We start from the raw sequence: 23,234 nt of genomic DNA on the forward strand, positions 1-23,234 counted from the left end.
TGTTGATTGGAAGCAGAAGCCTCTTGGGAAGTGAACTCAAGCTGGCCCAAGGCTGGGGCTCGGAAGCAGCGGAGGCTGAGACTGACAGCAGCTTGTGTTTTGAGGAAGGTGGTGGGAAGAGAGAGAAAAATCCTGTGAGGAGCCATCTGAGCAAGTGTAACTTGACCAGGAACAAAACCTTAGTCATCAGGGCAGGAGGAAGCTTTGAATATAAGATGTAGCATCTGTTGTTCCCAGAATGTGCCCTTGGTCCTCTCTTGCTGGCTGGGGGTGGTGAGGGGTTGGGGGGGGGGCAGGAGGAGAGCTGGCAGGGATGCAGGAATATGCTGATGCCAGGGAACCAGGCACTACTTTAGAACCAGCACACGGCTTGAGACTCCTGCAGCGAAGGGTCAGAGGACAGGGAGACTTATTCACCCACCCGCAGGATTCAACCACAAATCCAGAGGGTTGCAGGGTGTTCACTATGGGACTCGGGGACTGCTGCACAGGCAGCAGGGGTGGGGGGGGGGTGGCCTCTGGGTGATGGGTAACTCCTGACCTCTTGAGTGAGGGAACATTTCTCAGGGAGCAGGAGCGCCTGCATTGGCTCTCCAGTGTGGATTCACTATTAATTTTTTTTAAATTTTAAGTTCAAATTATCTCCTTACACATAATGTAAAATTATGTGACTTTGTAAGACATGATTTCAAATGTATTCATGTGAAATAAATTTATTATATTCTATTCTAAAACTCTATCTTATCTGTGGATGATTTAAGCCTGTTGTGGGGCAATAGTGTTTCTTGGCTTCTTATAGTATTTTCCGGAATGTTGACAAGGCAACTGATTTTTAAAAATAAGAAAATACATTGGAAGCTTCCCCAACACTTTTAAAGAACACGTTGGGAAGAAAATTAGTTCTAAGTTTGTTTTATATGATTTCCACACAAACCTCCTAAAGCAAAATCAATATGCAATAAAATCCTGAGTGCTGTTGCTGTCAGTTTCTCGCTAATAAGTATATCAGATAGAACCCCCTGTCCTACTCATGTACTTCCCTTACATTTTTGTCCAAGCACAGTCCAAGAAAGCCAAAGTAAAAATTTCTTGCTGGGTGGTAATTTCTACCTGGTGCCCACCTTAGCTCCTGGACTTTTTTTTCATGTTTCCAGTAGAAGTTTTGCAAAGCTGCATGGCGTTGTTTTCCTTTTAAGGTTATGGGAAGGAATAGGAGAACAGCTGACAAGAGTAATTGGCTGTGTTTTCTGATGATAGAAGGCAGAGTAAAAGAAGTCAGTAAACAGGGCTCTCTTTGCCATCATTTGATTCTTGCCTACCCCCTCCCTCTTTCCCTGCCTGGGATCTGGGCTAACCTCAGTTCCAGAAGAGGTTGACCAGGCCATCAGCACACAGCTTAGGGGTCTGGTGCATCTTCACACCAAGTGAACAATTCTGAATCCTGTCCTGCAAACACTGTCCGTTAGTCACTGGCAGGTCATGTCTTCCTGGCTTCCCTTTTTTTAATTCTTCCACAATCATACACAGAGCCTTGCTTCAGCTTCCAGAAATTAATAAAGGAAGAGACAAACATTAGACTACCAAGATTCTAATTAACTTTGATGTGGATTTATGTGTAAAGTTGGATGAGTCACTGATTTTTAATAAACGGGAGAGAAAATCTTAAAGATTAATGTAATAGCTGAGAACACAGGAGCCAGAACTTTGATGCTTGCTTAATTCTCTCTCCCAACCCACATCATTTGGAGAAAAAAATATCAAAGACCTTTACAAAGGGGGGGAAAGGAAGGAGGATTATGTAAATTAAAAGTTCACAGGACTAAATCATTACTCTTGTGCAAATGAGATTCTCCTTCGTGAACTTTTCAGGAGTGTTTTAGGGCTATATTTGCTGGGGACACATTCCTGAGGATAATGAGAAATGGAGGCATGATAAAAAAGATACCGATTACAAACTCATTGATCTTTCTATGTTTTACAAGAAGTTAAAAAAAAAAAAAACAAGATTTGAGGTCCAGAAAATTTGACCCTTTTACATCAATTTCCATATTTTTCAAAAAGTCACAATAATAAATTACGATATATACAGTTTGGGTTCCCCTCCTGTGCAGCCCTGGCAGCCTGTCAGCAGTCTAGGCCAGGACGGCTGCTGTCCACCTGTCCTTTTGAGTGGTCTACGCTCCACATAAGCTTCAAGGCTGTTGCTGTCCTGTCCCTACTACTGACCCTTCTCTACCTTTGCCCTGATTTGGAGATTAGGGTAGAGCAATGGTTTCTGACAGCTAATGGAAACTTCTCAGTCTTGGCCATAGTGGGTTCCTGGGCCACTCACTTGCCCATCTGTGCAATGTTCTAGGGTTGAGTGTCATCAAAGTCAAATCATTTAGCCTATAGTTATCTTTGATCTGCTATTACACAGATACTAGATACAAAGATATCTATAATTTGAGGGTTATACAGATTAAATATTCATTTTTTTCCTGAGCGATGAACTGATATGCTGATAGATAAGACAAAATGCACAAGGCCTCATGGTGTTTGATTAACCTTGACTGTGAATGTTTTTGTTGCCTAGGCAGCTGATTTCAACAAACTTTTAATTTCACAGCCTTACCAAAAAAGCCATTATAATTTTTTATCGTTTCATTAAGTAGGAACTTAGTACACACTTTCTGATATTGAAGGGACTTCCATACTTTACCAATACTCTGTTTTACACTTGTGTTCTGTGGACAAATACTTGTATGTTACATCCTGGCATCTACATCTTTTCTCCCGTCATAGTTTTTCTTTTTTTTTAAAGATTTATTTATTTATACAAGAGCTGGGGTACAAGCCAGAGGAACGGGAGGGTGAGAGGATTCACTAGAGAGAGAGTGGGGAGCAGAACAGGTGGATCAACTGAAATTCACTACTGAGGGGAGCTGTGGGTGAGACAGGAGAGGTCTGCTGCGCCATGTGGGAATCTCCCTGGCTGGCTGGGAATCGAACCTGTGTTGCAGAGGCTGTGGACAGCTTCATAGCACTGCGCTCAACCTGCTGCTCCACTGGGGAGACCCGTCATAATTTTCCTTAGAGTAAACTCATGAGACTATCTGCCAAGAGACTTCAGGGTGAAGTAACTGATCCTGGGTAAAACTTTGAAGGTGGAATCCTGGCTTTGCCTTTTATGAGATGTGCAACCTTGTTGAAATTACTCAGCCTCTCCAAGCTCGATTTCTCAAGTTCAAAAAAGGGATATAATATCATGTCATCTCAGAGTCATTCTGCACTAAATACAATAACAATATATGTAGTGTGCTTAGGACAGTATCAGGCATATAGTGAAACACTTAAGAGCATAACTATTATTCCTAGAAATAGAATTGCTAGATTTAGGGTCTGTATATTAAAAATATTGACATATATATTGCCAAAGTTCAGCCTAAATTTTGATGACTTATTAATGAGCATATTATAGTAAAAGGTGATAGGCATATCTATGAATTAAGAATCTGCCCCTAGTTTTCACCAGTATGTTTGATATCTACTTTCCTTTCATCTGATAACAGCACCTTGATTTTTCTTTGGAGAATAATATCTCCTCTGTTCTCAGTCCATGTCCTTTGAGAGGGGCTGGCCTCATCCTCTGGCTTCAGAAGGGAGCCAGGAGAATATGACATTGCAATCAAGATATTGCACACATCCTCCTGCCACAGGGATTGGCTCAGTAATGGGCCTATGACTTGAGTCAGGCCGATGAGAACCTACCCTGGGGTATTCATTTATATTATTGGCAAAATGATGTCATCCTTCTGTGGGGATTGCTAAACCTGGAGCTGCTGGTCTCCATCTCTGTTCCTGGGTGGAAAGATTCCACCGGGGAATGAAACATGGAGAAATGCAGAGCTGATATATGGAGATGTGTCATGAGCATATCTGAATGCTTGGATGAGCCATGTCTGGACCTTAGAGTGGCATTAGTCAATATATTCCTCTTATTGTTCAAACCTCTTATTGTTTGTGTTGAGTTCTTATTGAAAGGTAACCAAATATGATAGATGACACTTTCTCAAGGTCATGTCCTGCATGAGGAATAGGTAGATTCTGTCACATTGAATGTCAGAGACATTTATGCTTCAGGATATTTCTGAGTAATGGTAGTTCACTAGTCAATGTGAATGACATGATGTCTGTCTGGTGGTGGTGTCTTTTTTTCATTTATTGAGGTAATACTGGTTTAAAGCACTATATGGTTAGGAGGGATATGTTCACACCTCTCTGATGTATACCACCACCACCCCTGCCCCCAATGTTGTTTTTGGATTAAAACTTATATTGGGTGGGTTTGGATTTCCTTCAAAATCATGATGGAAAGCATGAATACCTGTTGAACACCTAGTTACCAGCCATAGTTATAAATGCATGTGAACTAAACACATGGGATGAAAATGAAAAAGTCGAATGAGATGTTAAAATTAAAATCTGCATGTTGTATCTGTTGTTGATTTTTAAGACTGTTTCCCAGTTGGTCTGCACTATTCAACATAAGCATTGACTATATTTGACCTTTTCATTTGTCCGTAGCGAATACACAGCATCTGAACTAGAAAGTCCCTGCCGATGGGTCACAGAGAATGAAAAGAAAACAGACCATAAAGGCCAAATTTGGGAGGGTTTTTAGCACTGGTCCAAGGCATGTGCCCTTCATTGTTAATGAGGAGCTCTTAGATGCTTTATATGAGAAAATTTCTAGAGTAAGATGTAAATGATAGTATGAGGGAAGAGACGGGAGGCAAGGAGAGGAATTACTGGACTATTGCAGTAATTCAAGTTGAGATTAAAAAATAGTGGTGCCATGGGAGTGGAAAAAGAATTCTGAGAGAGATGCTGGGAAGAAGGAATAAACAAAATGTGATCACCCCGGGAATAAAGGGTTAGAGGGAGAAAAGAGTCACAGATAAGCATAATATTGATTTTTTTTTTTTTAAAAAAGCTAAGTTAGTTTGGGGAGAGAATTAAGCTTTGTGGAGGAATTAGGTTTTGTGGGGAAGATAATGAGTATGTTTTGTACTTATCTGAACACTTTTCTAGTTGGATTTCAGCTTTCTTAGATGTTGAATATAGTATTTTGAGTGGGAAGTAACCACGAGTGGCCCTAGAACTTGAAAACTGCTCTCCTGGAGCAATACTTACAAAGGAAAGTAAAAAATAAATAAATAAAATAAAATAAACTTAAGAGCAGTAAACATTATCCATAGCTTATGATTGTATTAAATTACCTAAGGCAGGAACAATTCATTATAAAGGGAGTTGTTCAGTAATGAAGTAAATAAAATGGTGAGTCATGGAGGCAGGGTTTGGCAGTGTCCAAAAAACACCACTTGCAGCGACCTGCGGCCTTGGCCAGTCTGTTGTAATTGGCAGATAGGACCCGGCATGCTGATGAGGAGATGTACCCAGCTATTTTAACCTTCCACTACTTCGTAGTTTGTTCTAATTTTATACTTACCAAATCAACCTTCTAATTATAATTTGGCTCCCCATATGGTTTAAGAAAAGCTGTAAGAAAAGTTCTTTATAAGTAGCAGGATCCTTTTTCATGGTCTGTCAATAAATTAGTATTCTGGGTAAGAAGCACACAAGTCACTTAAGCATTTCCCTGGGGCTGAGTCATCATGCTCAGGATTTGTCCAACCCTGGGGCACTGGCAGCACTGGACTTCCCCATCCGTAAGGCCGAGGGCCTGCTGCTGCCTGGTGGTAACTTAGCAGGTCAAGGCCTTGTGGCTGGTAGTCAGCTGACCTTCCCCCTGGTAGGTTGACTTTTCCTCAGGCATGTACACCTCTGACTCAGAACATACCAGGCATCAAAAACTCAAAAATAAGGCCTTGGATCTGCTAGAAGCGATGTCATAGACTGCAAGAATGAATAATACCCTAGACATTTTTCTACTTGTGGAGTGCTAAGACACGACCTAAATTCTATTTACTTTATTCAGGGATGTGTGTTTGTGTGTGTATGTGTGTGTGTGTGTGTGTGTGTGCTTGAAAGAAAGAGAGATCATAAAAGTTACTTTTAATCATTATAGACGAAAAAGGAGAAAACAAAAATAAATCAATAAAAACAAGTTAATGCCCCTACCCAGAGACAACTACAGTTTGCGTTTTGATATATTTCCTCCTAGGCAATTTCATTTTTACGTTTAATTTATATGCAATTTAAAAAGCTTCATTATCTGGTTCCTAATTCCACTATACATTAGAAGTAGCAATTTAAAGAAAGGGAAGAGGAAGAAAAGTCATAAAAAGTAGCTGCAATTTGTTATAATGCAGAGCACTCTGGAGTTATTTAATGAGCTACAGTCACATACAGCTCAGTAACTCCTGGGGTCAGTCACTGTGCTGTAATTGGTACAATAATATATTTACATCATGATGACCTCAAATCATCATTAAGTGGTAAATTATGTTCAGTATAGTTCTGTTAAAAGTCAGAGATATAAAGAATACACTTTTGAACTATCTTTCTAAAATGTGAATATATAATAGGAGTGACCACTCAGCTGTCTGGGAAAATTGACTATACAGAATTCTTTCTTTTTTTTCTGGGTTCCAAATAGACAAGATATAGTTAATGTTGGTTGCCTCCCTAGCATCCATTCCATCCTTCTACCGTGTAGCAGCCATGGTGAAATTAACCCCCGTTCTTGCTCCAAGAGAAAGGATCTGCTTGGCTTAAGCTAAGAATGAAAATCACAGCCTTTTGCCTGAGTAGCTAATTCAAGAATGAATCTGCAGCCGGAGCCTAAACCTGCAGCTCACTTCATTTCCCTGGCCATAGTGGCCCTAAGAGGTAGGCGCTGCCCCCAATCTATCAATCAGACCTTCACTGTCCAATGGCTGTAGAAGAGAGGCTCTCTTGTATATCTGAACTGTGCACTTGAGTATTGGAACCTCTGTGACCCTTGTGTTATCATGAGAAAGCCCACCTGAGGGATGTTTTTTTAAGATGGCAGAAGACATCATTTATTGTACCTGTGAGTACAGGTACAGTTCCACCCAACCGAGAACGCAATTAGTCCAGGTCTACACAAAAGAGCAAAGGGAACTGTTTCAATATGAGCAAGGTGTGTCTCTCAGAGGCGGCTTTAGGTCCACTGAGGCAAACTCTAGACAGAAGCATGCAATCCAACACCTTGTACCAGAAGCCCCAATCCAGCATTCCATATTGCTTAGACTTCTGCCTCATCTGTTTTCTTTTCTTTTTTGTTTTCTTACATTGTTGTTCATTTTTGTACAATAACTGATTTCTCCCCTCAGATGTAGTCCCTATAAATCTCCCACCCCAATATCATTCTGCCTCGTCTGTTTCCTTTGGTGCTTCAATCTGCATTCACTTCTTTTTCCAGGTGGCCTTCATAATGAGGAGGTTTCTAAAAACCTGCCTGACTATTAACACAACCCATGGGAGAGGGCAGAGCTGAAAGAGAGAGGGGAAAGAAGTCAGAATCCCAAAATCCACTTTGTATCTAAGCTTGAGTCAGTATTTTCCAACTATGTTTAGCTTACTTTGATTTGTGATTCCTGTTGCTTTCAATTGAAAGTATACATGTTTTACTCTGCTTTGTTGAAGCCATCAACACATAAATGTCCACAAGTTCTATTATGGGTGTGGATCTAAACTTCAGGATATCAGTCAGTCTTGAGTCATATATGGGGGAAATGGTAGCAGACCAGTTAAGAGCAGCTCAATAAATATTGCTTGAGTGTGGTGGGGGTCAGAACTTGCAAGAGAGCAAAGAGGTCTGAAGATTGAGAAACCAGTTCAAATGAAGATTGGAACTAGTGAAAATGCCATGAAGAAATAGGAAAAGAAAGGGCATCTTGTCACATCTTTGTGCCTAATGAGAAGATAGTGTTCACAAAGGATTGGTGATCTACAATTTCAAATGTTTTAGAGACACCAAGATAATAAATGAGTAAGATGAACTTTGTAATTCTAGGTAATTGGTTACTTAATGAGATGTGAACAATCAAATAGTGACTTTGGCTTTTATTATTTGGGATAAATATGGTGTAAACAAGTTTCTCAGAGACATTGACCCAACAAAGTACAGCGTCATAGTGACTGACATACAAAATGGATTTTGTCTGTAGAAAAATCCATCCGGACTGCATGATGCCTGACTAATTCATGAATGGTGTAATAAAAATAATTAGATCTCCAAATTTGGGGACTTTGTTTGTTCACAGTTTGGCAACAGTAGTGGGATCTGAAGTGGACTTCCAATGGCCATTGTAGACAACAAGAAACACTGCTTCGGTGCCTGTGAACCTTGCTAAATTCTGTCTTTCTCACCATTTCTGAATTAAATTTTCCTAAAACTTCAAAATTTTGAATAATGGTGAAGCCAAATGTTTTTCAGTTAACATAAATATTGATAAAGGAAAGTTAGTATGTTGGTTTGATAAATGGGCATGTTTTCAAAATTGAAAGACATGCAGCTTTACCTAGGGTTATTAATCAAATGAATTCATGTTATTTATACTATCACAAAATCTGTCAGCAAGAGAAATAGTTGAAGATTTTAATAGATGTAAATGGGACAAAATTGTTTAAGTCAACTCTTTACCAGTAATTATGCTTATTTTCTTGAAAATAGTCTTCAAAAAATTTTTTTTGGTAATTTGTACCATGATATTATAGACCCTCTAAAATATGTGGTTCAAGAGCTCCTCTAGGAGGAAGAATTCACCAGAGAGTTTGGGATGAACCAGGCAAAGCTTTGTTAGAGACTCATCCTTGAGGGAACAATTGTCTGAAAGGAGAATTTTAGCTTGGCTCCTCGAGTTAGTTGTTCTGGGAAATTCTCAGATCTGTTCTCTTCTTACAGAGATTGCGAAATAATTAGGTTCATTTGATATGTTAAATTATGTAGGGAGCATTGTCCAATAAACAATGTTAAGTCTTCTTTATGTTGTGTTTGAACAGGTTTTAATGGATGTGTTCTAGAAATTATATAAAATTCCTTGAAGACTAACATCACCTTGACCATTCTTTCTTTTCAAAATTAACCAGAGACAGTGGGGAGCAGAACAGGCAGATCTACTGAAATACACTGCTGAGGGGAGCAGTGGGCAAGACAGGAAAGGTCTGCTGCACCATGTGGGTAGCTCCCTGGCCAGGGATTGAACTCATGCTGGCAATAGCTTGATAGTGCTGAGACTTTAACCCCTGCACCACCAGCAAGGCCCACCTTCATCATTCTTTAACCTTTTGTTTGCAGTTATTGTTTTGAAAATGTGTTCACTTTTAAGGAGATTTATGGAAAGGCCTTTGACAAGTACTCTAGAATACAGGTTTCCGATAAATTTAACATCACAAAACTCATTTAAGAAGACCTTGTCTCTTAACTATGGTATCAATTCGGTAACGTATACTTGGTTTTAATTTTGTTATATACCTGTAAACTGGACTGGATTTTGAATTCCTGTAGTTTTCCTCAAATATTTGACTATTTCTCTCCAAATTAATGTTTCTAATTTTCTCCCATGCTTCTGATTGGAATGAGGGATAAGATGCCTTTGACTCTCCTTAAAAGGGATTATAATGTGTCCCCCTCACGAATTTCAGAGAGTCCAAAGTTTGGGTACATATCTCCCAGCTAAAGAAGACTCTTGATGGGCCTCCCCAGTGGCGCAGCGGTTGAGCGCTGGGTTGCGAAGCTGCCCGCAGCCTCTGCAGCGCAGGTTCGATCCCCGGCTGCTCCCCGGCCACCGGAGGAGGGTCCCACATGGCGTGCAGACCTCTCCTGCTGCCCACTGCTCCCCTCAGCAGTGTACTTTGGTCCTTCTGCCTGCTCTGTTCCCCGCCCTGGCTCTGGTGAATTCTTTCACCCTCCCGCATTTCTGACTGTACCCAGTGCTTGTATAAACAAAAACAAACAAACAAATAAATAAAAACATGCCTCTATTTAAAATAAATAAATAAAATATATATATATATATATATATATATATATATATATATATATATATAAGAAGACTCTTGATGTCTTGACCTCTACAGATACTGAAGATGAGTAAACTAGCAAGGAAGAGAAGTCATTAATATCAGTGTAGATAGCTTCTACCCAAGACACTGGATAAAGATTTTATACCTTTACTCCCTCATCTGCCTCTTTCTTTCCTTTTCTTAGGTATTGTCCTGGCATGATAGTGCCCTCATCTGTGTTCCTCAAACCATTGTTAAGGGGCGGGGGTCGGGGGGTGAGAGGTGGAATAACTTCTCAGAGTGTTGGATTTTCCACTGTGTTGATTCTGCAATGTTGCCAAGCACAATTCTTCTGATTTTCAATGTCATTTTCTCTGAAAAAACTCAGCTTTCTCTTTTGTGTCACCCCTAAGCCTGGTGTAGGGTAAGGAAAAATGTCAGGCTTTTCTGCCCTCCCGCCATCAGGATAGATGATGGATCCTTGCGTTCCTGAATGCATGCCTGATGGCGGACACCTGGAGTAGGGTGTGGGCATAGGTAGATGGTGGATTCACCTGGGCTAAGACTGGGCTTTTAAGGGCGATGTCACGGCTTCTCTTAAGAAGCCGAAGAGAAGCCAAGAGAGAAGCAAAGAAGTAGAAGCAGAGGTCACCGGAGAGCCCAGATAGAGTGAGGATTTGCTGGGGGCTGGGAGGACTGCCAGCCTCCTGGCCCCCCAGCACCCCTGCCTGCCATATGCCTGGTGAACCCCAATAAAAGACCTGCAAAAACCACTGAGGACTCTGACTCCTCCTTTACCCGGTCTTCATGGGATCCTAGAAAACCTGCACTGTGTGTCATTCCTGCCACTACACCTGGGGATCCATTTCCCTGGTTTTGATTAATAATCCTAAATCCAGAGAAATGTGCATCCCAGTGCTTTACAAGGAAAGGGGCAAAGGTAAGGGAAAAGGAGTAAAACCACCTGATAAATGACAGGCCCTTAAATTTTGTAGGCCAATGTAACCACGTTCTAACTGGAAGATATTGTAGATTATGTTGCTAAAGCAATAGCTGCCCAAGAAATTCCTTAGACTCTCTGGCCAAATTTGTTAGAGAGCTTGTCTTTTTTTTTTTTTTGGTGGGATCCTCGCCAGTGGCCGGGGATTGAACTGGCGCCGCAGAAGCTGCGGGCAGCCTCGCAGCCCAGTGCTCAACCACTGCGCCACCAGGGGAGGCCCGAGAGCTTGTCTTTTAACAAAGGAAGGAGGTGTCTGTTCTGTACCTGGATTAATATTTTTGTAGAAATTGAACTCTGTTACTCACTGAGTAAGTCATTTGGCTTAAAAGGGTGACCTCCTTAAAAGGAGTATTTCTTTGGTTGGTTTGGATCCTGGGGATCCTGATTCTGAAGCTACTCCAAGCATTGGGTGTTGCATTGGGCAACACCACACTGATAAAGAAACGGGAGTCGTGGAGCAGGCTACATAATTCAGGATGCTGCTGAAGAGCAAGATCCTGACCATTATTTAATCAATTGAGAGGAAGGAGGACAAAGAGAAAAGGGAGGGGTGAGACTAGAAAAAGTGCTCTGTCATCTATAGTATCAGGGGTTGTGAGTCTGCCCTCCAGGCACTTCTCATCTGTTTGATGACTTGGTATTGTAATTGAGATCAAGCTCTAGTTCCCCAGCTCTGGTTTCAATCTTATCAACAAGGCGTTCCACTGATCAGCTGGGTGTTCCCAGTCCTCCACCTGGGTGTTCCCAGTCATACCTCATGATGTCTAAGTCGGGAGTATGTTTTAAGCATCATCATCACTCCCCTGGCTTTCCTGGTCGTACCTCGTGATGCATAGCCTTCCCAGCATGATCCAGCTTTGTGCTCTTGTTTGATTTGAAAGGCACCTTGCAGGGTTGGGTTCCTGTACCTAACTGAATGGGTCATTTTGACCTTGCTTAGGATTTAGAACTGTAGGTAACAAAATGGTGGCTGAACAGACTGCTTAGGAGTAGCAGACCCACAATTGGGAATTATTCTGTTTATAGTTTTAATACCCTGACTCTCCACCTCTTCCTTCCCCCACCTCCTTCTCTCTTCCACACCCCCATTGTATTCGCTAAACAACTGCAAATGACATTTGCAGTCATTGACCCTCAAAGCAGATCTCAAAGAGACCCAAACCTCCCAGAAGGAGTGAGGACTAACTGAAAGGATGTAAACCAGGAGAAATCGCCATTTAAATAACCTGTGACTATCAGAAGATCAGAGAAAACTGAGAAGCTGTAGGTAGGAGCAGTGCTGACAAATTAAATTTTTGATCAAAATTCTCAGACTGAGATTCTGATCAAGAGAGGGGATTGTTAAAATAGGCCCCAGTTGATGTTCTTCATTTGGGCCCCCACCCAGATGTAATATCTAGTTGTAGTTTCAACCTCTCCCAAAAGTATAATTTAGACTCAATCAATTTGGAGTTTCCTAATCATGCACTAATCTGCTTGATAAGACCCCTCTGCCTTTCCCTGAGCGAGGCTTTGCCTGAAATAATTTCTTCTGTAGTGAATAAACTTGTCCCACTCACTGTCTATAAATACCCTCCATTTTGTGTGAGACCTTGTGGTCTCTATTAGACGAAGTGCTGCCCACTTCATGAATGATTTGATAAAGCCAATTAGATCTCTAAATTTGTGAACTTTTTTTTTTTTAACAAACTAAAATGTGCCTTTAGAGTAAGTTCTTTATCAAGAAATTCTTTTTTTTCCCCTCCTGCTGCAAATATCTTCCAGATGTATGAAGACATCCTAAATCTCTCAGTAAGTAAGCTTTGTGGTCAAGTTGATGTATCTGTAACAGATTAATTTAATACTATCACCAACATACATACATACATATGTATAGAGACTTAATCCAAGATCTGGCAAAGGATCTTGCACAATAAGACAGAAGGACTAGAAAGAGAGAATGAAAAAGGAAGGAATGGAAAAAGAATGAATTTTTATTCAAAATTTGAGATTGAGTGCATAATAAACCTCAAAATAAATCTCAAAATTTGAGATTGAGTGCATCTTAATAATTTAAGATGGGGAAATTAATGGAAGTAAGTGATGATTTACAGCTTGCTAGAGATTCTGACAGCTTTTTTAGAAAGTATATGTTACATAATCTAAATGGATGCCGAGAAGCAAGGTTATGATTGCCAATAGATATATAACATACTATTTAAAGCAAAACCCTCAAATACATTTACAAATTTACTTTATCTTTCCAGGGATAGAAGTGTCATTTCTTCAGAAATTGCAAATGACTAGCTTGTGCCAAATTCATATTAACCATTTGTGAAATTCATGTGAGAAAAAAACAGTATGGAAATTGCTTATCCTGAATGAAACAAGGCTACAGCTTCAGCTGGAGAGTCAGTCTGTGACAGGCTCTTCACATCACTGGGAGGCAGAGCCCATGCTGAGAAAGGCTGAGGCCCCTGCTGGGAAATGCTGTCTGCACATTTGCTGGCTTTCTTGTATTGCTGGGCTCTTTGTGTTTTGTGGTACAAGCCATAAGCCTCTGAAAATGTGAAATGAGGACAGGTATATTAAAGCTATCTTGTAGCTTTTAGTTGCGCATACTTAAACCGTTTAGAAACAGTAGCTGCAGGTTCATACCTTCTGTCCTTTATGTGTTTAATCAGTTACAAAGCACATCTCCACTTTGCAAAGCAATAACTAGGAGGAGGATCTTTTTCAGAAAAAAAGGACATATCAGACTTAGTGTTATCGGGCTTCTTAAGCATATAAAATGTCTAGTGGCTAGAAAGGACCACATCCGGCTCTTTCTTCCTGAGCTGAATTTTTTACTCTAAGTTTAATTAATTACACGCCTCTAACAAAGACCTGTTTGTCCCTCTCTAGAGGCTAAAGCATTTGCAGAGAAAGTGATGTGTGTAGACTGCTCATTTGAGTTCTTTCTAAAGAGAAAAGAGGCTCAGACATCTTCCACTAAGCCCTTCCTCCAAAAGAGTGACCGATTTAATGGCAATGCAACTATATTCTTTGAGGAATTCTAAGCTTTACATTAGTCATGTTGCCTCTTTCAGTTGCAAGCAATAAAAATTCAACTTGAACTGTTTTAAAGAGTAAACCTGGGCCTCCCCTGTGGCGCAGTGGTTGAGCGCTGGGTTGCGAAGCTGCCCGCGGCCTTTGCAGCGCCTGTTCGATCCCCGGCTGCTCCCCGGCCACCGGAGGAGGGTCCCACATGGCGTGCAGACCTCTCCTGCCGCCTGCTGCTCCTCTCAGCAGTGTACTTCGGTCCTTCTGCCTGCTCTGCTCCCAGCTCTGGCTCTGGTGAATTCTGTCACCCTCCGGAGCGTCTGACTGTACCCAGTGCTTGTATAAATAAATTAAAAAAATAAAAATCTTAAAAAAAAAAAAAAAAGAGTAAACCTGATGACTCCAGGATATGGGATCAGGCAAGACTTGCTCTTCAAGTGCAAGGGTTTTTGTCAGGCACCATGCAAAGCCAGTGGTGTCTGTTTCCGTATGGATCCAAAACCAGTTCTCAAGTAGGTGCTCGTTGGCCTGGATTGGCTGATAAGTCTATTCCTGAACTCAACATTTTCTCTGATTAATAAACTCAGTCATTTTGTTGGGGGGAACGTAGATCCTGAATGAACTCCAAACACAGGTTTTATGGACTCCATCCCCACCCCAGACCAAAGAGATCCAAGTTATCGAGAACTACAAATCCCATAATGCCATCAACACTAAAGGGAGGATTGCTGGGAATTGAGGGCACAGTTAAGTAGCCAGGCTTGGTATATAACCAGACATATGGGCCTTGGGGCTGTTGTTTTCACAGGCCTTCAGCATGCTATTGGGGTTCCAGCTCAGCGGATCTGGTAGGATGCATTCACCAATTTATCTCTCTTTTTCGCTCTTCCTCCCTGGGTTATTCCTGTCTTAATTTACCTTTTTGTAAATAAGCCCTTTATTAACCTTTTTTGTGTGTCTGCAGTTGAGCCTCATCATAAGTCCCTTTTAAGTCAGTGAGTGAGGACCCACACTCAGTCAACCCATTTCACATTGGGATTGCCCTGTAACAAGGTGGCCACACTTCCCCCCTCAAGTAGTTAACCTCAACCCCAGCCACACCAATGATCTGAAAATAAGAGAATGGCTTTGTGAATTAGAAGAAAGAAAAAAAAAACCCAAAACTTAAATAAGTGAAGACATTCTTTGTTCTTGCATAGAATGCCCTAACGTCATAGAAATGTGAATTTTCTCAAAAAACAGTGAATTTTTTCCCCCTACTGCTAGACAAATTGAATCCAAAGATAATTTGAAAATTAAATAAGCAAGAACTTCCAGGCAAACCTTAAAATGAAAAACAATGAGAAAAACCACATTTTTCCCTTCTATTAAAGCCTCCAATATTACCTACTAAAAACAACAGAGCAGAGTATTCTTTACATGTACTCTTGTGTGTGTGTATCTATCAATGCATGATTTTTGCCTATAGTGACTCCTTATAAGTGGAATTATGGGTAAGACGTATGCATCTATTATGCATTTTTTTAAATCTCAAGTTTAAAAAACTAAACTACAGTCTGATTTATAGATATTTCTGTGCATATTTTCCAGTATAATTTATATAGTTATCAAAAATACTGAGAGTAATAGAACCCACTCCACAGGATGAGAGTTAATTGAGACTATAACTTAGCAATGAATGTAGTAATTATGCTGAGAGAAGCTAAAACTAATAGTCATAGTGATGGTGTTAACTAAATCTCAATCTGTCTTCAGCTGGGAAGTCATATAACTCTTAGTTGGCCTATGTCTTCTTTGATCACCTTAAATTCTTTGTGGCCCATGATTTTCATCCTGGTCCTCTTTCCATCTTTTTTTGAATTGATCAGTGCCTTGTATCAATTTCTTTAATACTTAAAAGAGTTTTCAGACTCTTTGAGCTTTCTTAAAATTCACACTTGACTGAGTTTTCTGTTTCAAGAATCTAGCATAGTGCTTGGCAAATAGAAGACCTTCTGTTCAACTGAAGTCTTCGTCAATTATAGTTTATAACTTTAACTATCCCTGACCTTATTTGCATAACTCCATGTAAAGTTCCATACTGGAACTTCCAATGCATGCTTGGAAATAGGATTGCCAGATGGTTCTAACAAAAAATACTAAGATAACTTGAGAAAAAAAAATGACCACATACCAAAATTATACATGCCATGAGGTGCAATTTGTTGCTGAAATCTATATTTCATTTTGTGTTTTACATTAGATAGTTTTTAATAAAGTATTTATTTTTCAAGAACATATTCTGTTATCAAACAAATGGATAATCTGTTTCAAGAAAACAAATTGTCTTTTAGCTAATACTTAATCTACTGTGTTAATTGGTCCATATATTAATGATGGGCAGCACTGATTTTGTAACACTTCTTTGAAGCTCATTCCAGAAAATTTTTCTGAGAATTATGCAAACCCAACTAACATTTTATAGCTGAATTTATATTTGTCAGTGAATTTTAGCATTTACATATTTTTATATGTCTATTAGCTGTTCATTACTGGGTAACAAATTATCCCCAATCTTACTGGCTTTAAGTAACATTTATTATCTCTCCCAGCATTAATTACCTTGCAGTGTCAGATATTCAGAAGTGTCTTGGCAGGGTGGTTCTGGCTCAGGGTTTCTCACGAGGGTGCGTCAGTTGTTGATGGGGGTAACAGCACTGGGAAGACTCTCCCTCTTCCAAAGTGGCTCCCTCACAAGGTGGCTGATTGTTGGTTTCTTGCCATATGGGCCTCTTCAAGAGATTGTTGGCTAATGGTCTATAGGAGTGTGATCCTGAGACAAGCATACCAGAGTCTCTGGAATTTTCAAATCATCACCCTTGTCATGAGATTCTCATAGTCTATTTTTGTACTGATAAAGATGGTGTGGGGGAAAATGTTAAGAGTAGCACTGCATATTATAGGAAGAATTACATCTGTATTACAATTTTCTGAAATCAAACTCAGTGGATTTGTTTGTTATCTTTTGGGTCTTATCTCAATGTCATATTCACAACAGTCTAATAGTTATTTATGTCTCCAATTTACAGATCAGAAAACAGAGAAAAATCTGGCTCAGGTAGTTACTTTCTGGAGCTAAAATTTGAATGTAGGTAGTTGATTGTGAAGTCTGGATTCTTAAAAATAAAGCAAACACTGCCTTTTCTTTGGGCCTTATTTATTTCAAATAAAAAAAATCCATTTTATTATAAGAATTTTAATGTACAGAAAAGAAGACAGAGTTACTCTATGAACTAACATGTACTTAATATTCAGTCCACCACCAACACATGACTATCCCCAACCCATCTATATCTTCTCTCTCTTGTTTATTTTGTAAACATTTTTTTTAATAGAGGCATGTTTTATTTGTTTGTTTGTTTGTTTGTTTGTTTTGTTTTGTTTATACATGCACTGGGTACAGTCAGAAGTGCGGGAGGGTGAGAGAATTCACCAGATCCAGAGCGGGGAGCAGAGCAGGCAGAAGGACCGAAGTACACTGCTGAGGGGAGCAGCGGGCGGCAGGAGAGGCCTGCGGGCCATGTGGGACCTTCCTCCGGTGGCCGGGGAGCAGCCAGGGAGCAGCCGGGGATCGAACCGGGGCCGCAGAGGCTGCGGGCAGCTTCGCAACCCAGCGCTTAACGGCTGTGCCACCGGGGAGGCCCTCTCTCTTGTTTATTTTGAAGGCAATCTCAGCTTATAATTAACTGATGATATTTTAATATGACTCTCTAAAAAAGAAAGTGGGTCTGTTTTGTTTTGGGTAAAAGAAATCTGGAGGTGGCTCCAACAGGTCCCCTATATTTTGCTCCTCCACCCTCATGCTTGGCTTCCATCCTCAAGTTCACCTGACAGTTCACAATGCCAATGAAGTATCTGACATCGCATCCTAACTTAAGGCAGGAGGAAGGAAAAGGAAAAAAAAATGCAAACAAAACAAACAAAAGATAAAGACTTCAAAAAACATAAACATTATCATGCCAATAATTCCTTGTATGAAATGTTAAATGTTCAAGTTTCTAATTGCTTTGTAAGTATCGTTCCTTTCTAAAAAATTGTTTATTTGAGCTGTGGTTTAGATAATGTATATACATTGGATTGATGGATATATATTTTAATTTCATTCTAATCTATATCTTCTCTTCCTCCCTCTCTCGCTCTTTTTTTTAGGGGGGGTTATTGACCAACATGTACAATATTTTCAAGACTTGATTATTATAAACAAAGTTGCAACAAATCTATTTGTATTTATTTTTATGGGAACCAATCTTTCATCTCCATCCATTTTTTAAAATGTTTATTTTTATACAAGAATTGGGGTACAGGCCAGAGATGCGGGGGGTGAGAGGATTCACCGGAGACAGATTGGGGAACAGAATAGGCAGACGGATGGATCGCAGTACACTGCTGAGGGGAGCAGTGGGTGAGACAGGAGAGGTCTGTCCCGCCACGTGGGTTTCTCCTTGGCTGGCCAGGAATCAAACTCGTGCTGCAGTGGCTGAGGATTGCTTCATAGTTTGCGTCTTAACCCCTGCGCCACCAGGGAGGCCCTCCATCCATTTTTTACTGGAGCATAATTTTTTAAATTGATTTTTAAGAGTTCTTTAAATGTTAAATTACCTAATTTTCTGATAAATATGTCACAATTTTTCCTAATTTATTGTTTATATTTTGACTTCTTTGTGTTATGTTTTTCTCTATGAAAGTTTAATATTTGTGTGTTGGTAAATTTATCAATATTTTCCATTATGGAGTTTGGGTTTGGCATCTTGCCTAGAAAGGCCCTTTCTATGCCAACACATGAGAAAAAACAAATCACTTATGTATATTTCTAGTACATGCATTTGAAAAATATTTAAATATTTTACTTCCTTGATTCTATTTCAAAATCTAGTTTTGATTTTTCAAATGCCTGCCTTTAATTTTAATGTATGTTGAACGATCCATCTTTTCCATAAAAATTGGATATGCCACATTTGTCACACTAAAAATTCTTTCTCCTTCCTTTTTAAAAATTTTTATTTGTTAAAGAAACTGAGTTTTAGAGTTTCCCCAAATTCGAATTTGTTTATTACATGTGATAGTAATGGTGTCCTTCACCATGCCCTACTGTTCTCTCTCTTTCCCCCAAATTGATGATTGGATCTTTAAAGCTCATTGGGTTCACGATCTGATTTTGATTTTCTTGGCAAGATTGCTTCAGATATGGTGTTGGGTGTCTGTCAGCAGTAAGATAGTCTTTGGATTTCTCCCTCTTTCACTTTTGTGATGGCAGCAGCTGCTGATAATGATGTCTTGATTTTATACTTCATTAGATATTATACAATGCCAGTATTTTATTACTGTCTCATCTCTATTAACTAGCTGATACATTAGTATAAAGAAAATTAGCTCTGGGCCTCCCTGTGGTGTAGGGGTTAAAGTCTTAGTGCTATCAAGCTATTGCCAGCCACTGTGGCATGAGTTTGATCCCTGGCCAGGAAGGTGACCCACATGGCACAGCAGACCTCTCCTGTCTTGCGTGCTGTTCCCCACAGCTGTGTATTTCAGTGGATCTGCCTGTTCTGCTCCCTGCTCTGTCTCTGGTGAATCCTCTCACTTCCCCCGCCACCAGAAACCTCTTGCCTGTACCCCAGTTCTTGTATGCATAAATAAAAAAATTAATAAATCTAAAAAAAAAAAAAAGAAAATTAGCCCTCATCCACCCTTTGCTTATGCAGTGCTCCAGTTCACATGAGAAAGTCCATATGAGAAGGGAAGATAAATACTTGCTTTTTTTTACTTGTCAGTTTTCAAAATAATGACTTCATGTATCTATAAAATGTCCAATTATATTATTCAAGCATCATTATTAACACTTGAATTTAAACTTATGACTGTGTTTCAGACCATTACAACTATTTTTCTGATCATGTTTAAAGTGTCTCATCTTTGGCCAGTGAGCAGCTTTTTAAATTTAGTTCCAGCATCCTTAGTTTTATTTATTTTTATTTAACTTTTTTCTTTTTCATTTTCTTTTTTTATATATATTTTTAAATTTTTACATCATTGTTCATTTTTAAACAATATTTGCTTCCCCCCACCCTCTCAGGTGTAGTCCCCATAGAGTTTCCTTCACCAATGCACCCGTGCACCATCACCTCAGTCCCCTGTGCTCCTCCCTCCCTTCCTCTGAGCATCCTTAGTTTTAAAGAGCTTTATTCCTGCCCCCTTTGAATTTGGGGAAATGTTCTAGGCTTCTCTTGTGTATCTTTTGTACCTTATGTTATCTATTTATTTTTTTTAAAGATTTATTTTTGTATACAAGAACTGGGGTATAGGCCAGAGGTGTGGGGGGTGAGAGGATTCACCAGAGACAGAGTGGGGAACAGAACAGGCAGATTGACCAAAGTTCACTGCTGAGGGGAGCAGCGGGCAAGTCAAGAGAGGTCTGCTATGCCATGTGGGTTGCTCCCTGGCTGGCTGGGGAATTGAACTCGTGCTGCAGTGGCTGCTGACAGCTTCATAGGTTGTGTCTTAACCCCTTGTGCAACCAGGGAGGCCCTGTACCTTATGTTATATGTAGCTTATCATCTTACTATATTCTGCTCTGACTTGGACTCAGACATTTTTCTAGTGATGTTGTGCAGAAATGCAGTGAGATTAATTTTTGAGTGAAAACCAAAATTCAACATCTGTTGAACTGGGCATCAAGTACTGACACGAGGTGGTTTCCATTTTCAACACTAGGTAGCACTGTAATATTTTCAATGATGGCACATAATTGCATGCTAGGTTTTTGGCAATTGCTGGGATAAAAAGCAAGTAACTCTGGAAATCAATGTGAGCAGGAAATAGCATGTTCAATCTGATTCCAAGGTTTAGGAGACTGTAGGCCCAGACAGGTGTCGATATCTTATTAATAAGTGCTATTGTTAAAGAATGAAATAAAAAAATAACTTTTTAGTGTGCACTGTTTTTTTCTTCCCTTTTTAAAAATAATGTTTATATTTTTCAAAGATTTATTTATTTATGCATACAGGAGCTGGGGTGTAGGCCAGAGGTGCAGGGGGTGAGCGGATTCACCAGAGAGAGTGGGGAGCAGAACAGGCAGATCTACTGAAATACACTGCTGAGGGGAGCAGTGGGCGAGACAGGAGAGGTCTGCTGCGCCATGGGGTCACCTCCCTGGCTGGTGCTGCAGTGGCTGCTGATAGCTTCATAGTGCTAAGACTTAACCCTTTGCACCATCAGGGAGGCCCCTGTGCACTATTTTTTTTTCAAATAAGTTGTTAGGAAATAAATGCTTAAGTGCTTTGTACCTAACTACTTAATAAGAAAAACTATTGAATATTAAAAATCATTTTAATTAAAAAAAATACTGAGACATCGAGACTTGTGAACTGAGACACTGGGAACCTCTGTATTAAAACTCTCTTTGCTTTGCTTTTATATATATGCGGCTAAGAGTTGTTTTATAGGAAGAAAACTGATGCCACTTTCTAATTTACTTTTGCTTATTTTATTAGTATCATTTTCCTCCCATGTTTGCTTTATAGCAACTCCTTTAAGTCACTTGCCAAACATTTGAAAGTTAATTTAGCTAAAACAAGACAATAAAATGGAGAGAAAGAGGTCTCAGTGCCGGTGCTGTAAAACATTAGAGTTTATCTATTTATTGAGACTTTAACTTGCTTTCTCTAATGATTGGTATGTGGTGCTACATTAATCCCTGGGTTGACTTCTTTATTGAAAAATCACATCAACAAATTTAATTTTAGATGAATCTGGCTGCTCTATCAGGCACAGGTTAGCTGTAATATAACATACTGAAGGTGTATGAGCAAGGGTGAGTTCCACCATTGATTCATGAAACTCCCACTCTTCAAGACATTTTAGGAATTTAATGTGCACATACACTCTAGGGCAGGATGCCAGGTCAAATAGTATAAGTTAGCTACTTTGTTATTTTTTCTTTAGGTAAAATAGAAAAATAGTTGTAATTTGTTCTAGGACTTCTGGACCATATGCCTCTTCTTTGGAGATCCTTATGCCAGAGCACTTAGCATGGTTACAGTTTCCTTGCACCATCTCTTTCTGAGCTAAACCAATAAAGCCTTTCATTCACCAGCTATCATGACCTTAGGTGAGTCAGCTGTGGCCAGGTTTGCACTATTTCCAGACACAAAGCTTAGTACAAGGAACAAAGCTTGCCTGGCTCTTTTGTTCAGAAGAAAGTTAGGTGGCATACATTTCTGAGTGTTCGTTAATATTGGCCTAGAATACTCTAGGTGGCAGAACAAATTTGGAAAGTATTAGGTGGGGTTTGTTCCCTTAGGTTTGCTCCACTTTCCAACTATGCCTTCCCCCCCTGGGCCAATACCCTCCATGGTCTCAGGAGGTATTCATTTGCTCCTGATGGCCAGACACAAAAGAGTTAAGAAAGAAGAAGCAGTTATTTGCAATTCTAAATTCATTGAAAAATCCATAGTAGAACCAAGTCTTGAAAGCCTCAGTGCTTTTGATTTGTAAGAGCTTTTTGAAAGAGAAAAGAGGTGTTTTTTTGAATCCCATTAGCTTTACTTTGAATATAGAGAACGAAAGGTCTTAGCAAATCTTCATATGTAAAGTTTATCCATTAGCTATAAATGTGAGAGAATACTGCCACCTACTTCTACTCTCACCACTCCTCTATCTGCGAACACATACAACAAAGAAGATATATCTATATAGAGAGATATGGATATATAGATAATTGCTTTTTCCACACTGACAGGAGGAAAAGTATTTTCCTCTAACCTTCAAAATGTGGAGGGTGGTCATAATCCCACATAAAGTTTGGAGGGTTCTCCAGAGAAGATCTTTGACTCATTTTATTGTTCCAGCAGACTATTAGCCTCTCTGAGTCCTCCGACTTGTTTGGTGCTGGCATGGTGGATCAGCCATGAAAAAAGTATAAGGAAATGCACTGGCTTGCAAGCAGCTTCACTTGTCTTAGCACAGCATTCTGGATCTGTGAGAAGGTGTCAGGAGTAGAGACTGAAGGTGAGAGGAACTGAAAGGGCATCACAGCAAAGATTAGGAGGATCCAGAGCCCACAGACCAGTCTCTTGGTCATCATAGTGGCCATACAGGTGTATTTTGTTATTTACTTCTGCTTGCCTTTTTGTCATCATCTTTGACAACCATGGGCCTGGTGCCTCACCCTCTGTTGCCATGACTACACATGTCCAAGCTGAAC

The sequence above is a fragment of the Talpa europaea genome (assembly GCF_964194135.1).
Source record: "Talpa europaea genome assembly, chromosome: 1".
NCBI lineage: Eukaryota > Metazoa > Chordata > Mammalia > Eulipotyphla > Talpidae > Talpa > Talpa europaea.